The sequence below is a fragment of the Papilio polytes genome, unplaced genomic scaffold (assembly GCF_000836215.1).
Source record: "Papilio polytes unplaced genomic scaffold, Ppol_1.0 DF824047.1, whole genome shotgun sequence".
Lineage (NCBI taxonomy): Eukaryota > Metazoa > Arthropoda > Insecta > Lepidoptera > Papilionidae > Papilio > Papilio polytes.
This window is the reverse complement of record NW_013525157.1, coordinates 3,423,550-3,435,744: the sequence shown is the minus strand read 5'-3', so window position 1 is coordinate 3,435,744 and position 12,195 is coordinate 3,423,550. Positions and strand designations below refer to the sequence as shown.

The window sequence follows — 12,195 nt, the reverse complement described above, 5'->3', positions numbered from 1 at the left end:
AAACGCAACACGAACCACGCACGAAAATGCACTGTTTGTTAATCAGTATACGCGGACGTTACTCGTTTTTAAATTGTACTAAAATTGCCAAGAGTGCTCCTGTCGCACGTAAATCTTAAAAGAGCAATGCAATAATTCACCTAACGAAATTTATTGCTCAAAATAAGCTACGGAAACGTTTTGATAATATTAATTTATATTTATTTTAGTATAATAATAATGTATTTTTAATCTTTTAATATATATCCATGACGCAAGTTTAACGAAAATTAAATTTATAACACCGTATGGGATAATTTGTAAATCAGATAAGTGGAAAGTTTTTTCAATCGCAGATATTCAAATTTCAAATAATAAGCAACGTAAATTCTTAGACCGTTTACATTATTTTTGTTGACCTTTCTTATGGTATACACGCAAGGTTGTTTGAACAATGGCTAGGTGAGATCAAAGAGGAATGTTTTCTTTTTTATAGATTTCACGCAAAATAACAAAGTGCCATGTTCCAAACACCTTCAAAAGAAAATAAATACAAAGGTTATAAGAAAATATTTTTGGAATTGGTAAAAAGTTAATGTCGAGCGATTGGTGGCTTACTTTGTAATCGACTTCAAAAAGATTTATGTTTGTGATTTATTTATATTATTTTGCTTGATTCCGGAAAAAAGTTTCACAGGCATAAAAAAAATTAGAAAAATCTGAAAAATGGATATTACCATAAATGTAGGGACAACTTGAAAAATGGGTATGGTAGAATAACTATAAGACATTTTACATAATACCTGCTTTATTTATATGTGACAAGCTGTCGCCCGCAAACTTTGTTAGCACAGAACATTGCCGTGTGCATCTACCTTTTAACAGCTGCCTTCCAGTCAAAGTCGCGTCCAAATCGGTCCACCCGTTCTAGAGATAGCGGTCCGGTTGCCGTTTTGACAGTGCGGAATTAAAAAAAATAGTATCCTATAATATTCCCGTCCATATCAGCTACACTCCAGTGAAAGTCCCGTTAACATCAGGCCAGCCGTTTCGAAGATTATCCGGAACAAACGCGCCTTGCGGACACGCAGACAATTTTTTTTAATGCGATTTTTGTTATCAGCAACGCAAAAACATCATCTTTCCGAAACCTGGATTTTTTATTTTGATTTCACAAACAGAGTATCCAATTTTATTATATGTATAATATACATTATCGTAGCACTTTTAAGCAAAAGTTAACGTGTATAAACACGGATACACTAACAAGAAGGAAATATCCAAAAGTGTTAAAATCCATTACAAATCTTCATTATTTGATTTAAAAATTAAGTTTTTCTTTTTTCCTTACAGATTTTAGTTAGAGACATCTAACCAAGTCATTAAACTCCAATGATGTATATTTCTTAATAAAAGATGGCATAATCACAACAAATCACACACGAATCATGTAAGTAGAAGTAACATTGAAATTACAACAGATGGCGTGATTTAGGTATTTATTCTTTTTGGTACAATGTGATATATTTCCATTGGACATTAAATTAGTTCGCCAATGTTGTAAGTAAAATACAAATTTCATTGTATTTAATTCCTACGAATATTTTTTTGCAATTGAAAGCAATACAATTTTACAAAATGTGTTTTTCTTTTTTGCAAACTACTATTTTTTAATAGAATAAAATGTTATGCGCCATCTATGGCGCAACACTTGTAAAAATGTTTTTTGTCAGAAAAAAATGTTAATGTTTATGAATTGCAGATGGCGATGTCATCGTTGTAACAGCTGTTCCCGCAATGTTTTGCTTTGACTCGCTGTTAACTTCACGCCAGCTAACAAACCAGAGACCAAAGAGAAAGACAGCAAACTAGACAGTAAAAATTTCACGTCGTAGTGTTGTGTTGTGTCGATTTTTTTTTTGAATCTGACAAAAGGCATTGAGAAAATTGTTTTAAAGTGATTTCAGTTCGAGTCTATTAATTAAGATCATTGTAGTGTTATAGTTATAGCTTTGAAATCTAATTTAAAGCATTGAGTGTGATAAAAACTTGTGTTCAGCTTATTCCTTTCACAAAGGATATACCTGAGACTTGGTTGTTTTATTCGTGCGCTTTTCACCTGCGATTACGGTGTTTCTGTTCAACTGTAAGTATAACATTTATTTTAATTTTAAGTAACATTGTCTGTGCCTTATTTATTTAGCTGGGCTTATTTTCCTTTGCAAAATAGCCACGGTGGCTCATTTTCAAGGTTTAACAGTAAAATGTCAATCGATTGCATTTAAAATTAAATGATCTTTGGGAATGTCATTAAAGCTAAACAAAATAGTTATTGAATAAAGGCAATTCCTGCTTACACAGGGTAAAATGATTTATAGACAATTTGTTAAATACGACATTCAATTTTATTCATTATTATGTTTTGTAATTTTTGTACGTGAATACGGCATACTCTTACAATTTAACTATGTTAAAAATCTTAACACAATGAAATGTTGGAAAACTGCTTATACTTAATGAATAATTGACAAGATTCTAGCTGTAAGTTTGATTCATCTGATTGATGATTTAAAATTAAATTACTCTTTATTGTCTGTAATATATTTGTAACTCATGTCACTATTACAACTAGCCATCCAATTCAATTTTTTATAATGTTTTGGTTAGTTAAAGTGGTAAATAAACAAAAGCCTGAATTCAACATAGCATAAGATGTAATGACAAAAATCTTAAAGTTACTAGAGTAGTGTGAAACCGTCTTAATACAAGGTAAACAATAATGGTATCTTGTTCTACACCTTTGATTTTCAATGAACAAAGGTTTAAATAACTTCATTCAAATGTGAAATATAACAAAAGGATGCATTTGTGGTTGTAACTAGCAATTGGAGATTCCTAAGCTCATCTTATTTTTATAATAAAACAATAGAGAAATGTAATGAAAACAAATTCATTCAATTCATATATTAAGTTAAAGACAACTGGGTTTATTTTAGTTGACACTTCATCATACAATGGTATCGCAAACTTTTCACCATTACTGCTTTTGTATAAATTAGTAGGTCAATAATTGCTCTTCACTTATAATAGAAGTCATTATAAATATTAAAGTGTTATGTGTTTTATTACATATTTCTTTGGTTCTGTCTTCCAACCAATTTACATCTTTGATTAAATCCCAGGGTAATTTCCATTTACAATAAGTTCCGGTAGATGGCACTGACATCAACTTTCAATGCTTGTTACAACAATTTCTTGAAAAATCACATTGTGTAAAATAGATTATTGTTAGCTAATATGATTAAACAAACAACAAAACTTATAATCTAGGTTGTCTGGGCCTGTAACATTTATAACAAAAAGTATAATGTCATGTAACTCCTTTAAGACTTGTAAAAGTAGATTGCTAATGCCAAGGCTTGTCCTTTCACTATTGACTGAAATTGAAATAATTTATAAGTGCTGTTTTATTTGTATTGCAGTCGTTATCTTCTGATTATGATTACTTGTCCTTGTTCAATTTAAATTGCTCAATTATAAAATACTACCTGTTCCCATGCATCTTAATCCGCATGGAATTTTAAACCTTTATTTTATTGTTTACGTTTCTCAAATTATCAATAGCAAATGACAAAATTACCATTACCATAATAACCTTGCCATCTTAATGTTGGCAGCTTGAAGTTTATGGTCCCTTCCCACATGTTTTTTTTCAATTTACTTAACCCCCAAGTTTAATAGTGTGAAAATATATAGCCTAAAGCATGTCGTAAATGTAGGGCTTAATATTAAAGAAATAATTATTTAAAATTAATATGCTGTGATTGCTGACTTCCTATGCCATGAAGTAGCATGTGTTTACGCTTTAATATATTAGTATAGTATAGTATAGAGTAGTATAGTATAGATAATTGATAGTGTTTTGGCTAGAATTTGTAATAATTATATAACATTTTAACCACATATAAAGTGGTGTGCGTCTGGAGCTTTTAAAAGTGCCTTTGGAAATCAATTTTAAATGTCACGTGTGTAAAAAGTTTTTAAAACAATTGTTGTTGAATTTTGGCATCAAATAATATTTGATTTCTGATTATAAATGTTTGATGAATATGGAATGAGGTAATTTTTATGTCTTTTAAATAGTGCTAGTAGCCACAGTACTATTAGTAATCCTATTAATTTTTAAACTGTAAAAATCCATTCATTAATAATTCATTATACAGTCAAGGTCAGCAAGGGCACTGTTATACGTGGGATGTTATGTTAACATTTAAATTAGAGTTGCAGAGCTTATAGAGTAGTTCTTTGTTGTCATGGCATTCACTAACTAGATGAGCGGAGTGGGTCAGTACACACTTCCGCGTCGCTAGTGTGCACGCGATTGCATTTCGATCTCGTATCGTGGTGCCAATGGATACTTGTCCACTCCTTCTATTGTTTCACTTGTGTACGTGATACGTGCTCAACCCGGTTGTGTTGTCATTTGATCTTTATCGCCTTTAACTAGAATACGTCTTAAATGTTTAGTTATTTGTAAAGTATTTTTGGGTTAATAATTAAAATATATGTAATGGAAAAGTACGCTATTCTTATACCGGCTGCTAATATACCAGGGAAGAAACAAACGTATTGGTGATAAGGGATGTGCCAATCAGTAAATGCGTATCAAATTTTTGAGCAAAACATATCCTTATATTTACCTTGACCGCATTAAAAACAGTCTACTATAGCTACACGCATTTAATAAGTTCAATACTAACATTACAATATGTTAAAACGCAACGTAATTAACAGTTTGTTTACTCTTTTGTTTGTACACGCACAAAATATTCTTGACCTGGATGTAGGGCAACCTAATTCGTTTTGGTTCGCGTAGCTGCACCGCGCCGTATGATTACCCTTCTGACAATACGTGATCTGTTAGCTTGTCTTGCTGTTTGTATACTGTGTCAGGTGTTCGTGTTACTGTGTCGAAGTTATGACATCATGCGATGTTTGACTTGTATAACCCCTTTAGTAACTTCTCTTCGTCTCTGAGGAACGTGTGTAGAGTGAGACTTCGCGTATTAATTGAAAAAGATGTTTTTATTTCAATGTTTACGTATGACGTCAATGGGCTCATCTCGGATTGCTTGCGTAATATCAAAAAGCTGGACTCTGCTGTCTGTTAGAACTAAAAATCTTATTCGTTTTTGACAAACTTTAATATTACTAGTAGTAAATCTATCTTAATGTTATAAAGAGGAGAAAATGATAATTTTTGTATGTAATGGATTAAAAATAGAAGGAGTTTATTACAAGTATTTTTTTAAATTTTTCACGGATAAGTTCACGGGAAAAAACTAGTATTAAAAATATAGATTACTTGTAACGTTGTACAATTTTACTCGTAATAATAATTTGTGTTCGTGGCGCCTAATGGAATAATCATAAAACTTTAGCTACCATAAAACATCGAATTATGTAGCTTTTACGAGAAGTTGACGAAAGGCTTTTTACGTCTATAAGAGTGTTCGTGGCTATTCGATTAAGTATAAGAAAAACGTGTGAATTGTATATACTAAAATATACAACAAATTTAAAGTTTAGCATACTGTCAAAATTGCGACTCTTATTTCTACTTCGAATGACTTGCAACACATTACAGATATAATTTGACCAGCCTTCATCCAATTTTAATACCTCATAAGCCTCAGTGTTATTGTTGTACTCGTTAATATTAAATTAATCATGTATGTACAGTTTAATCAAATTTCCGGCTACGAAAAGCCCTGACACTTAAATTTTTAATACAAAAGTTCATAAATACAAGACCATTGAAAAATTTGTGTAATTTTCATACGAGCGTTTCGACTTCGTTAAAATAGCCTTAAGTTTTTACCCTCTACATGCTATTTATGGTGTGCCCGCGAACAACGAGTTATACGTTTTTAATGTCAAAACAACACGGAAACGCTGCCTTTAATATAATTAATTGTGGACAATTACGATAGTGGTTACGAGGCACGTTTTGATAACCAGTGGTATGATAATATTGTTTGAAACTCCATATACTTAAAATTATATTTGTTCATATGTTTTTTTTGTTTAATAAGAAAAGAAGATATGTTAAGCAACTTGTTGCTTTAAACACACACAAGATAAGTCTTTAGTCTTCTATATTAATATTAGATCCTTAAGAAAAAATGAGAGATCACCACGCGCTTCTTTTCGCATTTGACACAGATATTTGTGTGCAACTGTTGTTTATTTTCAGATTTGAATCTATACATATAACAAAATTGGAGTGTCTGTTTGTAATATGAAAAGAAAAATTCCAGATTTCGGGAAGATGGTATATTTGCGTTGCTGATGACGAAAATCGCATTTAAAAAAAATTGTCTGTCTGTCCGCAAGTCGCGTTTGTTCCAGGTAATCTCCGAAACGGCTGGACCGATTTCGACCGGACTTTCACTCAAGGGAGCTGACATAGTCTGGCATACTATAGGCTACTTTTTATCTTAATATTGCGTGGACGAAGTCGCGGGCAACAGCTACTATTAGAATATCTGCGTTCGTGCAAACTAACGTCACTATAATCATACATCTTGCGCGGGTGTTCTTCTTAATGTATGTTTATAACCCGTGCAAATCGGAGATGCATGTTTTCTCTTTTAAGCTTTTTTTAAAGTCTTTTGTAATGAATTGATGACACAGTCAGCGGAGCGAAGCTAACATGTTACAGTCAGCGTGAGGCATGCGGGAGTCGAGGCCTGACGCAACGCTTGCGCAATCTTTTACTCTTGTCATTGCTCCCGCGGCCAAGACAATCTGATTTACTGTCAAACAATCGCTTGTGCTAATTCCGATTTCAATCCCATCTATTTAGATGTTCGTTAAAAAACTAACGTATTAACGTCCAGATTAAATACTGCAGAAAGGCATCACGATCACACGAAATCGACGAGCATGTGTGCTTAGATGTACGGATGTAGAATTCAGAGAGTTGTGTGAGCACCGCCCCAAATGGAGATCCGTGGCATCTGCCTACCCCGCTGAGTTTGGACTTGAGTTATGTTGTGTCTATATCCAATGTCTAATGATGAATATCAAATGTAAGAAAGGAAGTTAGTATATTAACGATGTAATAAGGAAAGCGGAGCGGAAAACGGAATTCTATCTTAGCTCTTTACGCATAAGAGACGTAAGGAATTTAATTCCCATCTGTTTCTGCTTATGTACTGTTTTATATTATACTGTCCTGTTCTGCTCGCTGTAACAAGGTCAATTGTGATAAAATTCTATTATTAAAATCGCTATTTGAGCTGTTACCCATATTCAACAAAGGTCAAAAATATATGTCGATAATAAAAAAAAAACAATCATGATTATAAAATACTTAGAAAATATATGTAAAAAGTTTCACCACTCAATTTTCCCAAATGTGTTTGTTTATCTTACAACCTATAATGTTAAATTTCCTTAAGGCTTATATCGTGTCGTGAAATGGAGGTTGCGGATTATTTAAAGCCCTAAAATATCCGTTCCTTTTAGCTGTGTCTAAAGAGTAAATGTTAACAAGGTCAGTTGACGTGAGCTGGGTGCGAAACAATCCCCAGTTACATTGAATTATTTGTAACTTTCTACCGTTTTTAGTTCGCTTATCTGTCTTTTGTTTCTCACTCATTTTCCACATCATGACAGGCATGCCAGTATATTTTTTTACTTGTTTGTTACAGTAAAACCCCACTGTAAATGTCTGATTTAAATTAAGCATAAATTTCAACTTGTTTTACGCACAATGGTTATGTAGATAATTTTGTTTATAAACGCTCTTATCAAAGACAAAAAAAAACTAATGATATTTATTTAAACGAACGTTTTTTATAATTGTTTAAACAATTTATAATTAAAACAAACTTTTATTTGGAATACAGACAATAGCGATACTGATTGTTATAACATACACGTAATGGAAACGCGGTTTCTATGTCACGATATCGGTGAAGAATTAAGGTCTGAAACCTAGAATTTTAAAACAATCACTCTTTTAAAATGTTTTTCATTTTCATTCAAAATAAATAATAAGGCAGGGGAGATGATGGTGATGATGAATTTACCATTATAAATAAAAGCTTTATAACAATTCTAACTTTCGCCGGCGACTCCCGCATGGAATTATAACAAAACATATATAGCATTTCTACGTCTGTGTCAAATTTCAACGAGGTCCATTGAGCAGTTCCAACGACACCTTCTCTATCCATCTTAATTTTTTATAATATTAGTAAAATTAACCACGTTGTTACTACATTTTTTGTCGTGCTTCTCCAAGTTAATCAGAGTCAATTTTTACTTTCTGGTTTCCGTTATCGATGTTAAAATTTGTTTATCTAACAATGTTTAAAAAATCTTACAAAGTTAATTACATGAGAATAATTTAAATAAAAAATTTAAATAATTAATAAAGGTCCCAAACATACAACATTTTTTATTATACACGTATTTTTGGTACTTACTTTAATTTTTTGCATCATAATTTGGCTTAATATTTCGAGATTTCAAGTTAAATTTAATCTACATAATAGATTAAAACTAGGAAAAGGCAATAAACAATGCGGTTTCTGTGCCGATACATTATCTCGGCAACACGCGACCCTGGCTAAAAATCTATGTTGCGGCCACATCGCCGTTACTTGTATCTCGGCAAACAGAACAGACATACCGCAATATATACGCCTTTTTACTTTTTATGCAACCAGTACATTAACATCATGTTCTGCTCTAAAGGACGCGCGCTTATGAATGGCTCAACTTCATGTTAACCTACTTGAAAGTTTAACATGTAGTAATGTTATCATGTTAATAAAAAGTAAAAACTAGCGTTTTCTATTTCACTTTCAAATAGTAATTACTGCAGTTACGGTAATACATAAGTATTGTGTTTGGAGAGATTTTAAACTATTTTTTCTGATTGTGGGTTTTTTATACTGAGCGATTAAATCATAAAATCTGTTAAAACGTGAATTGATTTGGAAACTAGCAGTTCCCGTGCAGCTTCACCGGCTTGAAATTATAAATATTTTTTTTTATTGTTTACATTTGTCAAATTCTCAATTGCATATGTCAAAACTACCGTTATCATAATAACCTTGCTTCTTTAACGTTGGCAGCTTATAGTTTAAGGTCCTTTACCCACATGAAGGTTTTTTTCTAATTTAATAACGCTCTAAGTTTAATAGCGTTAAAATGTATAGCCTGAAGCGCGTCGTAAGTGTAGGGCTTTTGTAATAAAGAAATAATTATTAAAAAATATGCTGTGATTTCTGACATCCTACGCCACGAAGTAGTGTGTGTTTATGCTTTATTATCATCATCATCTCCTTATCCCGTAGGGTCGGTGCAACAGGTTTTTGTCCTCCACATAACTCTATCATCCGTCATCTCAGTCATCACTCCCTTTTTGATCATGTCACCTTATACACAATCCATCCATCTCTTTCTAGGTCTACCTCTACCGATGTACCCTTCCACACTCATAATTAACGTTCTCCTTGTAACATGCGATTCATCCCTCTTCATAACATGCCCATACCATGCTAACCTTTTACTCCTTACCTTCTCTACTACGGGGGCTACTCTCAAACTTTCTCTATTATATCAGTAGACATAGACATAGGCATATAGATAGTATAGATTTTAATAAAGGTTAATGTTGATGTCAACACAAATGGCAGATTGATTTTTTTTTTAAATAAAAGGCTTTGTGACATTAAAATATCTATTATATAAAAACGTCCATTATCTTTAGCAAAGTATGTTGGTCAAGATAAGAACAAACATTGCTGTTGATGTTTCGCCAGAAACCCAAGAAGGAACATTAGTCTTGATGTTGTAACTCAATTTGCACATAAAATATGTTTAATCATATTTTGGCGTACATGATAACAATGTTAAATACCTGTTTGAACATCATTTGCATGTAGCATGAAGACCAAAAATAGTATTTCGTGTTTGTGCGTGGAGATTTTTCGTTACCATTCATAGAGGAATAATTAACTTCTTGGGTCGTAAAATAGTAGGAAATAGGATGAATAGGATAAATCTGCACTCGCGGACAAACCAATATTATGGTTTTTGCGGGGCTATATTTGTGAATATGTTTAATTTGTGTGTTTGTAAAAATTTTCAATAAAAATAAAGTAAATTTAAAACGTAGGGAGAAAAACTGCAATGGGTCTGTTAAGCTTCGGACCACATATGCGTGTAAGGATTTATGATGTTTTTTTACAATCTCTCACGAGAATTTGATAATAAATTGTTGAAATTATTATATCCCATAAAGTTGATGATGGACTTGGAATGTATAAGATCCGCATGGAAAAACTCCAAAAGTACTTATACTTTCTAAATCATTTATTCATTGGTTATGGCCAATTTTAACGAGATTTATGCTAATAGCTGTTACAAAAGTAAAGTTTTATATTCGGAAAGATTAAAGAAATCTTTGTAAGAGATAAGAGAAAGCTATAAGATCTTGGAACAATTTTGCTTATAAACTATTTTCACAATCGAGTGATCTATCGTATCGTCATCGGCGACGTAAAAGTAAACAGTCGGACGGCATTCGTATTCACAGATGGAAACAATAGCATCGACAAGGACGATTGTAGAGCGGTCGACTATTTCTACATAATATGTACATACGCTGTTTGTTTTCCATCCTTATTGTCTGTCGTGTTCAAAACAACTATATCAATGACTTAAGTCCCATTTCAAGCTGGTAATTTATATTTATTAAAATTCCAAATTACATAATACAACTCAATTTTGTAAGATAGAGGTCGACAGAATGTTTTGGCCTTAAAGTGTTATTTAAAAAAAAAGAAACCCGTATCCCTGATAGTCATATGACACATTATCTAAAATATATTTTTAAAAGCCCTATATAATAACATGTTATACGGTAACTGTGTAAATTATTTGCTCGTGTTATCGCAATGTAATCGCGTGTATCAAAAATGGCGGCACTTCAGCAAACTAAGGTTCATTTGTCAAGACAAATTCGGTATAATAATGGTGCGATATAATTGTTACGGCCGTGCATCGATCGCGTGGCGAGGTCACTGTTATCGTTAACTAAAACCACTGCAGAATACCTTGATATTGTTCATATTGTTTTCGTATTGAAAGAACCTTTAAGGTTTTGCCAAATGAATGTCTATTAAAGAATATGGTACATATTTGATCCTAACAGAAATTTAACAAATAGTTAGCATTACCTTTTATCTACACTTTTACGCTTAATTGCCTTTATTACTAAAGGCGTAGTATATCTCTGTTATTCAATTTGTTGTTAACTGTCATATTCAATATAGGTACCGAAAATACAATACATTTACATACCTACTCATCATTTGGATATATCCAACTAAGGACAATGTATGCATAAAAATAATGAAATCAGTGACTAAGGGTAGGGAACACCTGCGTCCTTGCAAGGTCAATGCCACTTTATAGTAGGGTCGAGTCCGCATTACGACGCACCCCAATCCGCATAATGACGTCCGACCTAGGGCAGACAACGACGCATTTCTGGAATTTCCATTATACTAAATTAATCATAGTTTAATAAAATTCGCATACTTTACCAGACTCTACACCAATCGTGTGCAAATTAAACGTCCATATATGCTACTACCATCATCATAAGAGTGTGTTTTCCCTAAGTAGAGTCAGCACAGTATGGCAGCACACTATCAGCCGTCATATTTGAGCTAATTTGATAACTATTTTATGCTTCTCGTACATCACGTAGTACTTGTTATTTAATGATTATCTGTGCAAAATCAGCCTCTATTCCTATAAAGTGTGACATTTTAAATGTATTTCTACATACCTTTATTAATAAGGTAGGGCTGAGCTGTAGGCTACTACCGGGGTCCATAGGTGGCGGATCATGGAACGGCTGAGAGATATCCCAGCTAGCTGCTCTCGCAGTCCCCGACCAAGCAGCGGCAAGGTTATAGGATGCAGTGGTGGCACCTTAGGAAAGTGTTGCTTATAAAATGCTGCATACGTCCGATGATAATCTTGCGACATGGCGAGTAGTGCCGCCATCAAATAAGCACTCCTCTACTACGGGCAGCTGCGTAGTAGTATTTCTGGAAGAGGAAGCCTAGTTGGCTGGAACTGTTCTGGAAAATGAAGTTATTGGCGGAGATGGAGTCCATCGGT

At 33.0% G+C, this 12,195-nt stretch overlaps 1 protein-coding gene across 1 annotated transcript in view; it reads left to right on the top strand.

Moving 5' to 3' along the window:
• Positions 1-1,810: 1,810 nt before the first annotated feature.
• The window catches only part of LOC106100571 (solute carrier organic anion transporter family member 5A1), a 44,293-nt gene continuing 33,908 nt past the window's right edge, over positions 1,811-12,195 (top strand). Inside the window, exon 1 of the mRNA XM_013279462.1 lies at positions 1,811-2,125. The gene's annotated coding sequence lies outside the window, so the exon portion shown is untranslated. The remainder of the gene's footprint in view (positions 2,126-12,195) is intronic.